Below are 20,242 nucleotides of genomic sequence, written 5' to 3'. Positions count from 1 at the left end.
CCTTAGACCTTACTGCTGGAACAGTCTTCCTGGACACACACAGGTCATAGACCCACAGTGCCTGTCTCCCTGACAGATAGTACCCATGCATGTATAGGCCAACCTGGACCGAAACGAAGGCCTCACATCCATGAATGGCTTGGAAGAGCTAGACTGCCATGGCCACGTCATCCTAGGACCTCTGCTGGGTGGTTCACTGTGCCACAGAAAATGGTCTTTGTGGAATTTGCTTATATTTACAAAATAGGATTTTTTTTTAGTATATATTTCCTCCTGAGTACCAACAATTCTATGGTTCTAATATCTGTAATGCAGTGTTTTACTGTGGTTCCTTCTTTCAACCCCAAAGTGAATTTCTGCTTTGCTATGGGGACCTGGGGTTTGGAGAGCAAGCATTCAATTAACCTGTGATTTGCCTCCTTGAAGCCCAGCTACAAGATGGAAATTTTACATTAATGCTGTCAGCACCTAAGCTAGGCTCCAAGGCCTTGTTTTTGCATTTCTTTCTTAACCTTTTGAAGCTTAGCCCCAGATCAGAGGGTGGCTTAACTTGGAGGGTATGCTTCCCTGTGGAAGCATTTTGGCTGCACTTCTGCTAGTGAGATAGTGTACAAGTCAGGCAGGTAAAGTGGGGTTCTAGCAGTTCTCTAGGCTAGCTGATGTTCATGGTGCTGCAGGAGACCCTACCCCAAGGTTTCCTTCGATTAGTGGCAGTCTCTGGGCTGCCTATTCTTTCCCTGACAGATTCTTAGCTCTTCTTGTAACTAATTTCTTGCTTTAAATTTCTTTTGTTTAAAAATTTCAGAGCTATGTTTTCCTGTTTGGACCCTACATTAATTACTCATCTTTATCGATGTGATAAATTAACTGACAAAGGCAATTTAAGGGAGAATGGTCCATATCAGATCCTAGTTGGAGGGGCAGTTTATCACGGTAGGGAGTCATGGCAATCTGAGCTTGAGGTAGCTGGCCATATCACATCACACAGGGAGCAGCGAATTTGGCAAATAATGACTGCTCAGTTCACCTTCTCTGTTCCGTTCAGTCCAGGACCCCAGCTTGGAGAATGGTGTCTCGAATAGATAAGGTGTTTTTTCCTTACTTCAGCAGACCTAATCTAGATAATCCCTCAAAGACACACCCAGAGGATTGTTTCCTAGGTGACTTTAGATGCTGTCCGGCTGACAGTCAACACTAGCCATTACAGATTCTGTTTGCTGCTGTGCCTTTGAACCATGCTCACCAAGTCTAGAATGCAAAGACAGTGATTATCCTCTGAGTCTGTGGACTTTATTTCCCTTCCCTCTATCAACAAAACAGAACAAAGTTGGTTAAAAACACTAGCTACAAAAACTAGTGTATCAACTATGGGACTATCTTAGTTAGGGTTTTACTGCTGTAAACAGACACCATGACCAAGGCAATATTATAAGGATAATATTTAATTGGGGCTGGCTTACAGGTTCAGAGGTTGAATCCATTATCATCAAGGCAGGAACATGGCAACATTCAGGCAGGCATGGTGCAGGCTGAGCTGAGAGTTCTACATCTTCATTGAAGGCTGTTAGCAGAATACTGATTTCCAGGCTGCAAGGATGAGGGTCCCATATCCACAGTGCTAAGCCTACTTCAACAAGGCCACACCTCCTCCAACAAGGCCACACCTCCTCCAACAAGGCCACACCTCCTCCAACAAAGGCCACACCTACTCTTACAGGGCCACACCTACTCTTACAGGGTCACACCTTTTAATAGTGTCAGTTCTTGGGCAAGAATATACCGAAGTCCCACACCCGCGGATCCCGGCCCACAGTAGCTCTCTGCCCCCAGACCCTGTGAGAGAGAGACCCAACCGCCTGGTCAGGTGGGCACTCCTGAGGCTGCAGAGCGGAAGAGACCACCAACACTGCTCACCCCTGCCCACATCCCTGGCCCAAGAGGAAACTGTATAAGGCCTCTGGGCTCCCGTGGGGGAGGGCCCAGGAGCGGCAGGACCCCTGTGCCTGAGACACCACCAGAACCAGAAGGAAACAGACCAGATAAACAGTTCTCTGCACCCAAATCCCGTGGAAGGGAGAGCTGAACCTTCAGAGAGGCAGACAAGCCTGGGAAACCAGAAGAGACTGCTCTCTGCACACACATCTCGGACGCTAGAGGAAAAAGCCAAAGACCATCTGGAACCCTGGTGCACTGAAGCTCCCGGAAACGGCGGCACAGGTCTTCCTGGTTGCTGCCACTGCAGAGAGCCCATGGGCAGCACCCCACGAGCGAACTTGAGCCTCGGGACCACAGGTAAGACCAACTTTTCTGCTGCAAGAAAGCTGCCTAGTGAACTCAAGACACAGGCCCACAGGAACAGCTGAAGACCTGTAGAGAGGAAAAACCACACGCCCGAAAGCAGAACACTCTGTCCCCATAACTGACTGAAAGAGAGGAAAACAGGTCTACAGCACTCCTGACACACAGGCTTATAGGACAGTCTAGCCACTGTCAGAAATAGCAGAACAAAGTAACACTAGAGATAATCTGATGGCGAGAGGCAAGCGCAGGAACCCAAGCAACAGAAACCAAGACTACATGGCACCATCGGAGCCCAATTCTCCCATCAAAACAAACATGGAATATCCAAACACACCAGAAAAGCAAGATCTAGTTCCAAAATCATTTTTGATCATGATGCTGGAGGACTTCAAGAAAGACGTGAAGAACTCCCTTAGAGAACAAGTAGAACCCTACAGAGAGAAATCGCAAAAATGCCTGAAAGAATCGCAAAAATCCCTGAAAGAATTCCAGGAAAACATAAATAAACAAGTAGAAGCCCATAGAGAGGAGACACAAAAATCCCTGAAAGAATTCCAGGAAAACATAAATACACAAGTAGAAGCCCATAGAGAGGAGACACAAAAATCCCTGAAAGAATTCCAGGAAAACACAATCAAACAGTTGAAAGAATTAAAAATGGAAATAGAAGCAATCAAGAAGGAACACATGGAGACAACCCTGGATATAGAAAACCAAAAGAAGAGACAAGGAGCTGTAGATACAAGCTTCACCAACAGAATACAAGAGATGGAAGAGAGAATCTCAGGAGCAGAAGATTCCATAGAAATCATTGACTCAACTGTCAAAGATAATGTAAAGCTGAAAAAGCTACTGGTCCAAAACATACAGGAAATCCAGGACTCAATGAGAAGATCAAACCTAAGGATAATAGGTATAGAAGAGAGTGAAGACTCCCAGCTCAAAGGACCAGTAAATATCTTCAACAAAATCATAGAAGAAAACTTCCCTAACCTAAAAAAAGAGATACCCATAGACATACAAGAAGCCTACAGAACTCCAAATAGATTGGACCAGAAAAGAAACACCTCCCGTCACATAATTGTCAAAACACCAAACGCACAAAATAAAGAAAGAATATTAAAAGCAGTAAGGGAAAAAGGTCAAGTAACATATAAAGGCAGACCTATCAGAATCACACCAGACTTCTCGCCAGAAACTATGAAGGCCAGAAGATCCTGGACTGATGTCATACAGACCCTAAGAGAACACAAATGCCAGCGCAGGTTACTGTATCCAGCAAAACTCTCAATTAACATTGATGGAGAAACCAAGATATTCCATGACAAAACCAAATTTACACAATATCTTTCTACAAATCCAGCACTACAAAGGATAATAAATGGTAAAGCCCAACATAAGGAGGCAAGCTATACCCTAGAAGAAGCAAGAAACTAATCGTCTTGGCAACAAAACAAAGAGAATGAAAGCACACAAACATAACCTCACATCCAAATATGAATATAACGGGAAGCAATAATCACTATTCCTTAATATCTCTCAATATCAATGGCCTCAACTCCCCAATAAAAAGACATAGATTAACAAACTGGATACGCAACAAGGACCCTGCATTCTGCTGCCTACAGGAAACACACCTCAGAGACAAAGACAGACACTACCTCAGAGTGAAAGGCTGGAAAACAACTTTCCAAGCAAATGGTCAGAAGAAGCAAGCTGGAGTAGCCATTCTAATATCAAATAAAATCAATTTCCAACTAAAAGTCATCAAAAAAGATAAGGAAGGACACTTCATATTCATCAAAGGAAAAATCCACCAAGATGAACTCTCAATCCTAAATATCTATGCCCCAAATACAAGGGCACCTACATACGTAAAAGAAACCTTACTAAAGCTCAAAACACACATTGCACCTCACAAAATAATAGTGGGAGATTTCAACACACCACTCTCATCAATGGACAGATCATGGAAACAGAAATTAAACAGTGATGTCGACAGACTAAGAGAAGTCATGAGCCAAATGGACTTAACGGATATTTATAGAACATTCTATCCTAAAGCAAAAGGATATACCTTCTTCTCAGCTCCTCATGGTACTTTCTCCAAAATTGACCATATAATTGGTCAAAAAACAGGCCTCAACAGGTACAGAAAGATAGAAATAATCCCATGCGTGCTATCGGACCACCACGGCCTAAAACTGGTCTTCAATAACAATAAGGGAAGAATGCCCACATATACGTGGAAATTGAACAATGCTCTACTCAATGATAACCTGGTCAAGGGAGAAATAAAGAAAGAAATTAAAAACTTTTTAGAATTTAATGAAAATGAAGATACAACATACCCAAACTTATGGGACACAATGAAAGCTGTGCTAAGAGGAAAACTCATAGCGCTGAGTGCCTGCAGAAAGACACAGGAAAGAGCATATGTCAGCAGCTTGACAGCACACCTAAAAGCTCTAGAACAAAAAGAAGCAAATACACCCAGGAGGAGTAGAAGACAGGAAATAATCAAACTCAGAGCTGAAATCAACCAAGTAGAAACAAAAAGGACCATAGAAAGAATCAACAGAACCAAAAGTTGGTTCTTTGAGAAAATCAACAAGATAGATAAACTAACGAGAGGACACAGAGAGTGCGTCCAAATTAACAAAATCAGAAATGAAAAGGGAGACATAACTACAGATTCAGAGGAAATTCAAAAAATCATCAGATCTTACTATAAAAACCTATATTCAACAAAACTTGAAAATCTTCAGGAAATGTCAGGTATCCTAGACAGATACCAGGTATCGAAGTTAAATCAGGAACAGATAAACCAGTTAAACAACCCCATAACTCCTAAGGAAATAGAAGCAGTCATTAAAGGTCTCCCAACCAAAAAGAGCCCAGGTCCAGACGGGTTTAGTGCAGAATTCTATCAAACCTTCATAGAAGACCTCATACCAATATTATCCAAACTATTCCACAAAATTGAAACAGATGGAGCACTACCGAATTCCTTCTACGAAGCTACAATTACTCTTATACCTAAACCACACAAAGACACAACAAAGAAAGAGAACTTCAGACCAATTTCCCTTATGAATATCAATGCAAAAATACTCAATAAAATTCTGGCAAACCAAATTCAAGAGCACATCAAAACAATCATCCACCATGATCAAGTAGGCTTCATCCCAGGCATGCAGGGATGGTTTAATATACAGAAAACCATCAACGTGATCCATTATATAAACAAACTGAAAGAACAGAACCACATGATCATTTCATTAGATGCTGAGAAAGCATTTGACAAAATTCAACACCCCTTCATGATAAAAGTCCTGGAAAGAATAGGAATTCAAGGCCCATACCTAAACATAGTTAAAGCCATATACAGCAAACCAGTTGCTAACATTAAACTAAATGGAGAGAAACTTGAAGCAATCCCACTGAAATCAGGGACTAGACAAGGCTGCCCACTCTCTCCCTACTTATTCAATATAGTTCTTGAAGTTCTAGCCAGAGCAATCAGACAACAAAAGGAGATCAAGGGGATACAGATCGGAAAAGAAGAGGTCAAAATATCACTATTTGCAGATGACATGATAGTATATTTAAGTGATCCCTAAAGTTCCACTAGAGAACTACTAAAGCTGATAAACAACTTCAGCAAAGTGGCTGGGTATAAAATTAACTCAAATAACTCAGTTGCCTTCTTCTCTACAAAAGAAAAACAAGCCGAGAAAGAAATTAGGGAAACGACACCCTTCATAATAGACCCAAATAATATAAAGTACCTCGGTGTGACTTTAACCAAGCAAGTAAAAGATCTGTACAATAAGAACTTCAAGACACTGAGGAAAGAAATTGAAGAAGACCTCAGAAGATGGAAAGATCTCCCATGCTCATGGATTGGCAGGATTAATATAGTAAAAATGGCCATTTTACCAAAAGTAATCTACAGATTCAATGCAATCCCCATCAAAATACCAATCCAATTCTTCAAAGAGTTAGACAGAACAATTTGCAAATTCATCTGGAATAACAAAAAACCCAGGATAGCTAAAGCTATCCTCAACAATAAAAGGACTTCAGGGGGAATCACTATCCCTGAACTCAAGCAGTATTACAGAGCAATAGTGATAAAAACTGCATGGTATTGGTACAGAGACAGACAGATAGACCAATGGAATAGAATTGAAGACCCAGAAATGAACCCACACACCTATGGTCACTTGATTTTTGACAAAGGAGCCAAAACCATCCAATGGAAAAAAGATAGCATTTTCAGCAAATGGTGCTGGTTCAACTGGAGGTCAACATGTAGAAGAATGCAGATCGATCCATGCTTATCACCCTGTACAAAGCTTAAGTCCAAGTGGATCAAGGACCTCCACATCAAACCAGACACACTCAAACTAATAGAAGAAAAACTAGGGAAGCATCTGGAACACATGGGCACTGGAAAAAATTTCCTGAACAAACCACCAATGGCTTATGCTCTAAGATCAAGAATCGACAAATGGGATCTCATAAAACTGCAAAGCTTCTGTAAGGCAAAGGACACTGTGGTTAGGACAAAATGGCAACCAACAGATTGGGAAAAGATCTTTACCAATCCTACAACAGATAGAGGCCTTATATCCAAAATATACAAAGAACTCAAGAAGTTAGACCGCAGGGAAACAAATAACCCTATTAAAAAATGGGGTTCAGAGCTAAACAAACAATTCACAGCTGAGGAATGCCGAATGGCTGAGAAACACCTAAGGAAATGTTCAACATCTTTAGTCATAAGGGAAATGCAAATCAAAACAACCCTGAGATTTCACCTCACACCAGTGAGAATGGCTAAGATCAAAAACTCAGGGGACAGCAGATGCTGGCGAGGATGTGGAGAAAGAGGAACACTCCTCCATTGTTGGTGGGATTGCAGACTGGTAAAACCATTCTGGAAATCAGTCTGGAGGTTCCTCAGAAAATTGGACATTGAACTGCCTGAGGATCCAGCTATACCTCTCTTGGGCATATACCCAAAAGATGCCTCAACATATAAAAGAGACACGTGCTCCACTATGTTCATCGCAGCCTTATTTATACTAGCCAGAAAATGGATAGAACCCAGATGCCCTTCAACAGAGGAATGGATACAGAAAATGTGGTACATCTACACAATGGAATATTACTCAGCTATCAAAAACAATGACTTTATGAAATTCGTGGGCAAATAGTTGGAACTGGAAAATATCATCCTGAGTGAGCTAACCCAATCACAGAAAGACATACATGGTATGCACTCATTGATAAGTGGCTATTAGCCAAAATGCTGGAATTAACCTAGATGCCTAGAACAAATGAAACTCAAGACGGATGATCAAAATGTGGATGCTTCACTCCTTCTTTAAAAGGGGAACAAGAATACCCTTAGCAGGGAAGAGAGAGGCAAAGATTAAAACAGAGACTGAAGGAACACCCATTCAGAGCCTGCCCCACATGTGGCCCATACATATACAGCCACCCAATTAGACAAGATGGATGAAGCAAAGAAGTGCAGGCCGACAGGAGCCGGATGTAGATCGCTCCTGAGAGACACAGCCAGAATACAGCAAATACAGGAGCGAATGCCAGCAGCAAACCACTGAACTGAGAATAGGTCCCCCGTTGAAGGAATCAGAGAAAGAACTGGAAGAGCTTGAAGGGGCTCGAGACCCCAAAAGTACAACAATGTCAAGCAACCAGAGCTTCCAGGGACTAAGCCAATACCAACTAAGCTATTCACCTAGTTATTTAAATCATTCTTTACTCATATCTTGCCATTTATGTTATAAGTGTGATAAGATATAATATAAACTCTAAATTTGTAGGCTTTTCTGAATACGTTGTGATATTTTTTAGCACTAAAGTGCTTTTAGAATATAATCTCAATGCAAAAAATAATCGCATTTTTTATTATCCTTTCTCAGCTGTGTCCACTCTGGCATGCTCAAGGGTTTTGGTCACATGTTATTTCACAGTCAACTGTAATAGCCTCTACCAAACTTTCATGGGGCACGAATCCTGGGGTACGCTATTCTTGTTTAGAAAAAAAATGCTCTGCGGTCAAGTAAGGTTGGGAAACGCCCAGTTAATTACCTCACCATTTCCTAGAACCTTTTGCTTTGTCAAGGAATACTGTGATTCTCTATAAAGAAACAATGCAGGGAAGAACCGGTCCAATGTGAGTGGCCAAAAACCTCCCCAACTTCCTCCTCTGTGATTTTTCTCTTACCTGAAATTCCAATTGTACTGAGGGTGCAGGGCTCTCATCAGAGGGCAATGCTGTTGCAGTTTTGCTTCTGTGGACTGGTGCTTCTCCAGAAGAATGAAATGGCTGCTGTTAGGGTTTGCACGTGAAACATCTCCCATCGTGCCAGCATGGTTTTGAGCACATAGTCCCCAGTAAGTAGGACTATTCTGGAAGGTTGGGAGACCATTAGGGGTTGGAGTCTCATATGTCCAGGGACTGTGAACAGGTAGTGTCCTACACAGCTGCAAGCCACTCTACCACCATGCTCTCCCCGCTGTGGTGGAGCCTCTCCTTTGTAAGTTGCTCATTTGAGGTTTGGTATTCAGCATCAAGAAAGTAATCCAAGCAATCGCTCACCACCAGGAGTGTTTCCGTGATGAGCAACCCTAAGGACACTTTAATTAAAAAAAAAGGATTATAATAATAAAAGTCAATTATTAAAAGGCACACTTTCACTGTTTTTGCTTAAAATCTACTAGTCTAGGCAGAAATTCGACAGCCTCACCATGCATTTGGGACTACAGCTACGGGTTAGCGTTTGACAGAGCTAGGTTAAATATGAGGCTAAGGATGGGGGCAGAGGGATCAATTGAGAATTTTTTTTTACTGACATGCTTGGAAAACAAAAGAAATTAACTTTCCACCAATTTCTGTATATATAATCCTCAAACACCAGACACAATTTTATTAAGGTTGTCAAGTCTACTCTATAATCAAGCTGTTCAGAAAGACATTTCACCTTGATTCCTTTTTATTAAAGCAGAACAAAAAAGATGCCACTGAGTGATCCATGAAGGACGAGAGTCTTAGCGGCTGGCTTTGATTCCAGTGCAGCAGGACAGCCCCCGAATTCCAGATTCCTGTTTATGTGATGCCTATTCTCTCAGATTTGACAAAATCGTATACTCAGACCTGATTTTAAATTCAGTCCTGACACTAACTCTGAAATCTTGAGTGGGTCACCTAGCTGCTCCAAGTTTCACTTCTGTCCTTTATAAAATGAGAGTAATAACAAAATCTAATTTATAAGGGTTTTTATAAGGATTAAATCATAATCCAAAGGGCTTGGTACATAGTAAGTGCTCAGTAAATTATTACAGAGAGTTTAGAAGAAAATGACATTCAAGAAGAGTCATCTGTTCAAGGTCACAGAAACAGGGAGAGAGCTATGATTCTAACTCTGGTGTTCTTAGTGACAGTAAGAAAGCCACAGGGGCCCTGGGCCCTAGGGTGTCACTGGGGATCCTGCCCAACAATACTCTACACTAGTTCAACTGCTGTACCAGGAGAGAGTTGTGTGTGTTTGGGGGTGAGGGTGTCTGAGTGGTAGTTTCAAGTTCAAACCCAAGTGTTGCCCCTTGGGATGTGCCCATGCCGATGGTTCAATCGCCCTGAGAATTGAGCTCCCTGAGACCATGCTCACTAAGTCAGCAAGTATATGTTAGCTCTTGCTGAGGAGGCACCATGGGTCAAGCTCCTGGGCTCCAGGATAAAGACTTAGACAGGCTGTGTTTTATGCCCCCTCTCCAGTGGAAAGAAAGAAGTAGAAAGCCTTTCTTATCCCCAGTACTTTTTTTTTAACAACTGTGTTTATAAACTTTATCTACATAATCCAAAATAAAATATTTAAGCTGCTTAATAGACTCTTAAAAGCAGAGATTTGGCAAGCCTCAGAGTATGCTTACAGCATCGTAGGCTTGTAGTTACAGTAAGCCAATATGTATTTTTAGATGGAATTTGAAGTTTACACTTACATATTAGAGGCATAAAAGAACACCAGAGAGTAGAATATTCCCATGATGCCCCCAACAACATTTGCTATTCACTACCATTAATTGGGGATAACAAAAGCAACAGATATTGTAAAGCTGATCTCTTGGACTCTGTGAATCTGGGGACAGGAGGGACCCTGGGGAGAAGGCCATACCAGCTCAGGGATGAAAGCACATTGTAATTGAAGGCTGAGGAGGACTCAGGAGAGGGACAGAGCTGTGGATGGTTGGTTATAAAGTACCAGAGATCTTAGGATCCATCCAGTGCAATAGCTGGGGTTGATGGGGTGCATGTAACTCTAGCACTTTGGGGAACCAAGCAGGAAGATAGCAGTGCGTTCTAGGCCAATCTGAGCTTCATAGTGGGTTGAGCTGCAGGTTATCCTGGGCTACAGGGTAAAATCCTGAAAGAAAAGGAAAGGAGGGAAAAATCCTGAAAGAAAAGGAAAGGAGGGAAATAGAATAGATAGATAGATATCAGATGCTAGTGTACATATGCTCTAACATTGAGTAGGTGATTCTCCTCTTCCCAGATCTATGGTAATGTAAATATCCCCTTGCCTCTTGACTCTGCTATGGCCTTCTCCTATGGTAAGGATTATGGCTACCTTTGATATGTTCCATTTTGCATGATTGCTGTTTTGTTTGTTTTGGTAACTTAGGCTGGCCTTGAACTTTCAACATTCCTGCCCAGCCTCCTAATGCTGGGATCATGGGTGATTGCTACAAGATCCATTCTATGTATCCTCTTACAACCTCACCTCATCTGGGATTCATGGCTTTTCCCTTTGAACAACAACAGAAAACAAAACAAAACAACACAAAACAAAACAAAACAAAAAACAAGAAAACCAGCAGAAATGAGTCGGGATGATTTTCAAGTCTGGGTTATAAAATACAATATGACTTTCCCTCCTCCTTTCCCCCCTCCCCCTCCCTCATTCTCTCTTTCTTCCTCTCTCTCTCCTCTTTCTCCTCTCTCTTCTCTCTTCTCTCTTCTCTCTCTCTCTCTCTCTCTCTCTCTCTCTCTCTCTCCTTCCTTTTCTCTCTATATTGGACATAGGGGTCCCATGGCAATGGTAGTTGACAGCGCTGCTCAGTTAGGGCTTTAGTCAATATCCAGGATCATGTGAGTGAGCTCGCCTGCCAAGAACCCTGCCCTCACATCCCCTGAGGTCACTGAGGAACAGCCATACTGCACCACTGTCACAGTGCTGCATTCCAGTTCCTGGCCCATGGAACCCAGGGACAGAATTTGTGGCTATTATTATTTTAAGGTGGTTTACCATAAAAACCGAAGGAATCAAAGTGAGTCCTCTCACCTCAGCTAAGTCTAAGAACACTTGAGGCCATCAAGTGTAGCTTGTGGCCATCTGTCTAGGTAACTCAGCTTGCCTTCGATCCAGTGATCACTCTTCTAGAAGCTGTCCCCAAGTGCAGCACCTCCAAATGTTACGATTGCAGTGGGCATAATTAGGGCCAGTTTAGGTTTGCTTGGGGATCTTCACATTCAGGAGGAGAACTTTGATCAGCTCTGCAGTCAGCAAATAGAGGGTCTGCTGACTTAAAAACAGAAGGTTGGACATCACACAGCTCGTGAAATTTCCTGCCTGTGCTTCCTGGGGCCAGTTTTAGAGAGGCTGTAGAGAAAACCATGAGTGACCACGTGACTGAGGCTGACCTAGGCCAGAATACCCCAGGAGATATGAATGCTATAATGGTCAGGAGACAAATGGAATTAGCGGAGCATCAGGCTTAGGACCTGAGAGGCCCTGACCCCTCCCAGCCATCTTCTGTATGATGGCCCAGTGTGTGCATTAGGCACCTGGTGAACAGTGTGTTCAGTGTGGTGGTTTCTTTAGACTGTATCTCACCCTAGCCAGGGCCTTTGTGGAATTCAAGAGGCATTGTTCACAGGCTTTTATGAGTTACTTAATATGACCATGGAAGAAGCCAATATGACACTTTGATTGGATAGCCACTTCCCGTGAGGAGAGAGGGAAGCTGGTGAGGGGCCATTATAGATACCAACCCAGAGTCTGGCACAGGTGACAAATCTCTGGGCTGTGACAAGGTCATTAGTAGAGGACTTATATGCAGACAACTTCATGATCTCAGTGAATCTACTCGGCAGTGTTGTTCCTCTATTTCAAAAGGTTCAAGGCAGGTCCAGTCTCCACTAAGCAGCAGTGAGGAGACCCAGGTTCCTTTCATTTCTCAGATCCTACATCATCAGTCTCTCTAGCAACTTGCTTAAACCTGTGGAGACTGAGCATGCAGAAGGGCTGGTTGTGCACTGAACCAGGTGTGTGTGTGTGTGTGTGTGTGTGTGTGTGTGTGTGTGTATGTGTGTGTATGTGTGAGTATGTGTGTGTGTATGTGTATGTGGTGTGTGTGTATGTGTGTGTATGTGTGTGGTGTGTGTGTGGTGTGTGTGTATGTGTGTGTGGTGTGTGTGTGATGTGTGTATGGTGTGTGTGTATGTGTGTGGTGTGTGTGTGATGTGTGTGTGGTGTGTGTGTATGTGTGTGTGGTGTGTGTGTGATGTGTGTGTGGTGTGTGTGTATGTGTGTGGTGTGTGTGTGATGTGTGTGTGGTGTGTGTGTATGTGTGGTGTGTGTGTGTGTGATGTGTGTGTGGTGTGTGTGTATGTGTGGTGTGTGTGTGTGTGATGTGTGTGTGTGTATGTGTAGTGTGTGTGTATGTATGTGTGTGTGGTGTGTGTGTGTATGTGTGGTGTGTGTGTATGTGTGGTGTGTGTGTGTGTGATGTGTGTGCGTGTATGTGTAGTGTGTGTGTGTGATGTGTGTGGTGTGTGTGTATGTGTGTAGTGTGTGTGTGGTGTGTGTGTATGTGTGTGGTGTGTGGTGTGTGTGGGTATGTGTAGTGTGTATTTATGTATGTGTGTGTGGTGTGTGTGTGTGTGATGTGTGTGTGTATGTGTAGTGTGTGTGTATGTATGTATGTGTGTGTGGTGTGTGTGTATGTGTGTAGTGTGTGTGTGGTGTGTGTGTGTATGTGTAGTGTGTATTTATGTATGTGTGTGTGGTGTGTGTATGTGTGTGTGGTGTGTGTGTGTGATGTGTGTGTGTGTATGTGTGTGGTGTGTGTGTGGTGTGTGTGCGTGTGTGTGTATGATGCATTGTCTTGAAATCATGAGACTGAATCTAACTGCAGAGGAGGCTGGGAGCAGATTGTCACCATGTACTGGGAACAGGGAAACAGGGCTAGAGAGCTGCCAGCCAGTGTCTTCCATGGAGGAGACAGCAAAGGCCAGGTCAAAGATGAAGGCTTGATTAATAAAGTCATAAGGAACAGGTATGTGGTTCCCTTTAGAGTGGTTTCCTAGAATCCATAAAACCCTGGATGCAATCTCCAGCATCATATAAACTAGACATGGCGTGTGCCTGTAACCCCAACACTCAGGAGCCAGGAGGATAGGAAGTTGGAGGTCTTTGTAGACTACGTAATATATTTGGATTCAGCCTTATGCTGGCTAGATTTATGTCAGCATGACACAAACATAGTCACCCAAGAGGAGGGACGCTCAGTTGAGAAGATGCTTCCATGAAATTATAAGAACGCCTATAGACATTTTCCTAATTAGTAATTGATGAGGAAGGGCCCAGGCACACCTGAGCTTGCATTCCTGGGTTCTATAAGAAATCAGACTGAGCACGTGGAGCAAAATAGTAAGCAGCACTCCTTCATGGCCTCTATCAACTCCTGCCTCCATGATCCTGCCACTTGAGTTCTTGTCCTGGCTTCCTTGGTTAATGAACAGCAATGTGGATGTGCAAGCTGAATAAACTTTTTCCTCCCCAACTTGCTTTTGTTGGGTCATGGTGTTTCACCATAGCAATAGAGACCTTAACTAAGACAAACCTGAACTATAAGAGACTTTCTCTCAAGTCAAATCAAATCAAAATGAATAAAATCAGGGCCAGAACCAGGTTTTAAAGTTATTTAATACAGCCTATTTAGTTCTATTTCAAGTCAAGCCAATGAACTTTGCAGACACTGTGTTAGGCTCTGTGAGGGCACTTAAGAAGAAACCAGGTCCAGTGTTACCCTTGCCTTGCCTTGAAGAATGGCAGTTACAGTGGGACGGGACAGATGTATGTGAAAAAAGTGTAAGGCGGGGTGGGTGGTTGCTAGGCAACAGAGGAAGCTTCAGAGGTGCTCAGCATAGGTGTCAGTAGAGTGAGAAGTTGGTGCTTCAAGGCTAGTAACAACAATCAACACTAGTTTCCAACAAGCAAGTCTCAAAGTTTGAGCCCTGGACCTAGAAGCTCCTGGTAAGAAACCCCAGGTAGAATCTAGCCATGTCTTTAGCAAGTCTGTCAAGCGATAATTCTAATATGTAAAGTTGGAGAGTGTGGGTATCATTTAGTTGTTGTTGCTGTAATAAGATACACTGACAAAAGCCAGAAAGAAAGGATTTATTTTAGCTCACAGTTCAAGGTATCATGGAAGGGAAATCCAGGGCCCTCTACCCAGGGAATAGTTCTTCCTACAGTTAAAGATGGGTCAATTAATTTAACCAAAATAAGCCCACACATGCCTATCTCTGAATGGCTCTAGAGTCAGTCAACTTGACAATGAGTACTAAGTGTCACAGGGAGCTTTATCACCAGTTTAGCAGTTATGTCTTTGTTTTGCTTCTCAGTGTTTAGATGTTTGGTCTTTCAGTGGTTTAAGGTTTTCTTCATCATCAAATATCCACATATACTGAGTTCTATTATTTATAAATCAGGATTACTTAAGTGGAGAATTTTGATTGAAGATGCTCTTTAAGGTATGTGGCTTGGGGGTTGGGGATTTAGCTCAGTGGTAGAGCGCTTGCCTAGGAAGCGCAAGGCCCTGGGTTCAGTCCCCAGCTCCGGAAAAAAAAGAACCAAAAAAAAAAAAAAAAGTATGTGACTTGTGCACTCACAGGGCCATGAAGGGTCCAATATTTCTAATTCCTTCTCTAGAGTCTAAATCGTGGACCTTTCCTTTCCATGGTATTTCACAGAAGGCAAGGAACTAGAATGGCTTATAGGGATAATTTCATCAGGGCTGTGGGCTGTGAGTTCTCTAGAAAAAGAGCAAAGTCTTTTGCTCCTTGATTTTTGGCCTCCTGATATGGGTTTGGTAGTTGACCAGCAGCTATCTGTATGCTGGAAAGTCTGAGAACTCAGTCCATTAAAATGGATGCTTTAGCAGTCCCAATCTGAGGCTGAAGTCTTGGGTGATTCCTGAAGATCTGCTGGTTTTTATTCTACAACGTAAGCCTGGAGAAGCTAAATTCGAGTGTCAGCAAAGGATAGCAACAGCAGTAGCAGCAACAAGGTAGGTAGAGTCACCAGCAAGTAGGGAAAGCAGGCAGGCAAAAGCAGCGCCTCTTCTCAGATATCTATCATCACAGGAAGGTGGTGCCTCTCTTAGAGAGGGTTTTTTTCTCTCAGTTAATCCTTCCGGAATACCCTCACAGACCCACTCAAAGGTCTGTTTCTTAGCTGACTTCAGATCCAATCAAGTTGATAACAGATTAACCATCACCGGATAGCAATATGTATGTACATATTTTAAGGAGAAGGAGCCCTAGCTTTCAGAAAAATCCAAGAAGACCATAACTCAAAAACTTTAGAACAATGGTTGAAACCCATGTCTCTCAATGTTATAGACACTGGTAGCATCAGGGTCTCACTGATGACAAGGGACGTTTTATACTGTTCACCTGAAGTGGTGGCAGAGCTGAGACTTAGAAGCAAGGCTGTCAGACTCCCAAGTACCTCCTGATCTCTAAGAAAGGCTGCCATTTCTGGTCATTCCCCATCACAGTTAGGACCACTCCCACAATGCCCCAGCACCCCATGGCACTGGCTTCTGACACTTGTTATAACCATACATTTGAGTGAGGTTATGATATGCAGTGGACTCTAGTGAGAGGGCCATTATGGGAATGATGTGGTGGCCTGGCAGTTAAGAGCACTGGCTACTCTTTCAGAGGAGCCAGGTTTGAGTCTCAGTACCCACAAAGTGGCTAATGACCATCTGCATCTCCATTTCCAGGAACTCAAGGCTTATGCTGGTAGGAGTGAAAACCTAAAACATAAAACTTTTTTTATTTGGACAGGTATATTTGGATAGAGAAGTGAGCAACTCATTCCCAGCTTTCGGACAGGAAGAAAAAGCTGTAAGTTCATACTTTATAGAAACATAAAAGAGAGAGAAATAAAAGTTTTATATTTTAGGTTTCCACTCATACCAGTGTAAGGCAGGAAGCCATCTATCATAACTCAAGCTATTTGGTAGTAATTATCCTTCATCTGCTAATTTCTAGGAAGGAAAAATATGATTTGGATGTGTTTCCGCACAGCTGTTGATTAGCCATAATGACAGAGTAATCATGAGTGAGCTAATAGAGTGGAGCTAACATCAGAACATCATTGTCTGAGGGACCAAGGGCTCTGAAGCCAGAAACAACGTCCAGTGAACCAACAATTCCCCCCACATGAGATTTTACTTTGTCTGCATCTCAACATCAATTAAACAGAACAAACTACAGCCAGTTAATTACATCAATTTTGAGGTCACCTCCAGCAACTCAAATCTCTGTGACAAATAAACCACAATATTGAAAGCTGTTGTTTTAAAATCAATATATAGACAACAATCATACTAAAAGAAGCTGCAAGGCATTCATCAACCTATCAATAAATTCTAGGCAAGTCTTGTGCTTTGATGGCCCTTTGTACCTTGCTCCCAAATGGTAGCCTCCTTGTTCTTGGAGGCTCAGTGACTGCAGCTCAGTGAGGCTGCAGCTTTGCAGCCATGAGAGTCCTCCAAGGAGCAGCACTCCGCAAATGGCTGGAAGGCAGATGGATGAGCTCACCAATGGGACAGTACCTGGTTTCAAACCTCAGGGGTGAGTACAGGGTGCCCTTCAATGCTTGATAGCACAATTGTGCTATCCAGAAGTCCAATGTTAGCAGCATTGATGGAAAGGTAGGGGTGTTCAAACAGAGGAAGAACAACAGGATCAGGGCTTGTCTTTCATTGTTTCCTTGATTGAAGGCCACTAGATAACTAGCCACAACTGAGTGGAAATCACTGTAGAGACAGAAGGCACTAACAGTGATGGTCAACAGGGGAGGGATGGCTAGATGCCCGTTGTAGAGAGAACTGTAACCCAAAGGTACATTTGGATAGGGTCAATATCCACTGTTGTCTTCTACTTTCTCCCCCTTTTATTATTTTCTTTTTATACATTCAAATTTCTCATATTCAATTCATCTTAAATTCAGTTCATCTAATGATGGAGAAATGGAACAACTATTCCTAGCTATTCTTGCAGAGGAACCCTGTTGGGTTCCCAATACCCATATGGTGATACACAATCTTATATAACTCCAGTTTCAGGGGATCCAGTATCTTCTGGTCTCCATGGGCACCAGGCATGCTAGGATACACATGGATACATGCAGGTGAACAGTCATACACATAAAATAAAAATAAACAACTCTTTAAGTTCCTCACATTCTTTCCCACAGCCCTGCACAAAAATGCTAGGTTCTCTCCACCAAATGAACTTGAGTATTTTAATGGGGTCAGGTCAAGGCAGGCATGACAAGTATCTTTTATTCACCAGTTGTAATTGTTATCTGGGAGGCTTAATGCTTAATAAGGTCATTCTTTCTAGTTCTTCTGAACTCTGGCTGGCTGGTTCAACTCAGCTGTTCTGGCTCCAACTCCTCTCCAAGCTGACGTATGCAATCTGGCTTCTCCCAGCTTCTCACTGAATTACTCTGCTTGGCCTTAAACTAACTCTGGCAATTTACTCGCATCTTTTGGCTCCTTTCTTATTTGTGGCTTTAACTGCCTCTGCTGACCTGCACCGACTTGCATGAACTCATGAATGAACTCAAGTCTACTGCACTGCACTCACTGCACTGATTCCTAACTGACTCAACTCAACTCCATTTGATTGAATGGACTGAACCGACTCCCCCTACGCTGCTCTTAAATAGCTTTTCTTTGAGAGATGGGTGTATCCTATCTCTGACCCACTCTGTCAAATCTTTCTCTGATTCATCACTTTGTCTGCCCTCAATTGGGCGCCATTGTTTGGGATTAAAGGATTCCAGTCGGAGAGATTAACAGTGTGTACTAAGGGTGTGTCTGCTTTCCAGCTGGATCACTCAGACTTAGAAGGAATTTAGATGTGATCAGAGCAGCCAGTTTTCTGGATTAGATTCCTCTATGCAGGTAATCTGTCTCAAAATAACCATCCCCACACTCAGTATCTCTCCATTCAGTTTAACTGTAAAAATAAATATACAGAGCCCGATGTGGGCGCACATGCCTAAGACACTCAATACTTGGGGAATTGAGGCAGGAAGGACAAGATGTTCAAAGCCTGCCTGAGTTACATAATAAGACCCTGTGTGAAAACTAAAGAAACAAACTTAAACTACCACCAGCAAAAACAAGTGTACTTCTCTCTCAAGAGCCACTATGCCCCACTTTCTAATTAACCACTGCTTTGACATTTTTTTATCTATTTATATTTTTAATTATGTGTAAGTACATGCATCTGTGTGTGGGTGTGTACACATGGATACTCCAGGAGAACCCATGGAGGTCAGAAGAGGACCTCGGATCCCTCAGAGCTGAAGTTACAAGTAGTCATAAACTGCCTGACTTGGGTCCTTAGAATTGAATTCAGGTCCTCTGCAAGAGCAGCAACATGTTTTAACCACTGAGCCATCTTTCTGATCTCTGCTTTGACATTTTAATAGAAGAAAGTTGACCAATGAAAGACCGCTGGAGTAGGGAGACCCTTACTCATGTCTCGGGATGATGCGACCCCCCCCCAAGAACTCACGAGAGACCATCCTTGCTGTAATCACACTAGGTTTATTGATAGGAACCAGTGCACTGGGGTCGAGACTCGTATCCCACTCAAGGGTAGAGGAGTTCAACTCTGAGTAGCTGGGAGAAGGGGTATTTAAAGGAAGAAACCACAACCCATGGGGGTAGGGATGGCATCATTGGAAAATGTCGAGAATACCAGTGAAATATTGCAAGGAGAAGCTTCCTGTTTCTCAAGATTGTTTTCAAGATTGTAATCTAACTTTATGGCCAGTAAATAGAGTTACTGAACCGGCTGCTGTAATCATCAGCTCTATGGTCAGTCAAGTTCCTGGAACAGAGTCACTGAACTGGCTAACCTACATTTTTGGCTCTACTCTGTTTGCTAGGGGGTCTGAATTTTTCCTGGTCCTTCACCATGAATTACAAAATCATTTAACCACTTTCTCATTATAAGAATGTGGTAATTCATTAATATCCATTTATGAAGAAATAGCATTCCGTAATGTTAAAGCCATTGCTTTCTGAAGATATTCCCCTCCCCTAAGATTACCTCTTGGAAAATTCCAAACCTCTAATTCTGGTCACTTTGGCAGGAGAAGAACGGTCTAATATTTGTAACTTGCATTTAAAATTAAGGAGTTCTTTAGCTATCCACTTACTGGGATCACTTTAAGAGAAGGAAAGAGATGGATACAAGCTCTAACTATGGGGCCAGTGAGGTGGCTCAGCAGTTAAAGACATCTGCTGCCAAGGCTGACTACCTGAGTTCAATGCCTGGAATTCACACGGTGGAAGGGAACCAACTCCCAAAAGTGTCCTCTGATCTATGTGTGTTAGCGCATGAATGCAGCCATACGCATGCACACATGCATACATAATGAATGTACTAAACACAGTGTAACTATGAGCGGTCAGAGGGTGAAGGCTTCATAAGGAGGAGCCAGAGCCACAGGGGAAGGATGGGAACCGTGGCAAACCCTGACTTAGGAGGCTATAGTAAAAGGATCATCTTGAAAGAGATTGGCTG

Source organism: Rattus norvegicus, chromosome 2, assembly GCF_036323735.1.
Source record: "Rattus norvegicus strain BN/NHsdMcwi chromosome 2, GRCr8, whole genome shotgun sequence".
NCBI lineage: Eukaryota > Metazoa > Chordata > Mammalia > Rodentia > Muridae > Rattus > Rattus norvegicus.
Note: the sequence above shows the minus strand (reverse complement) of the source record.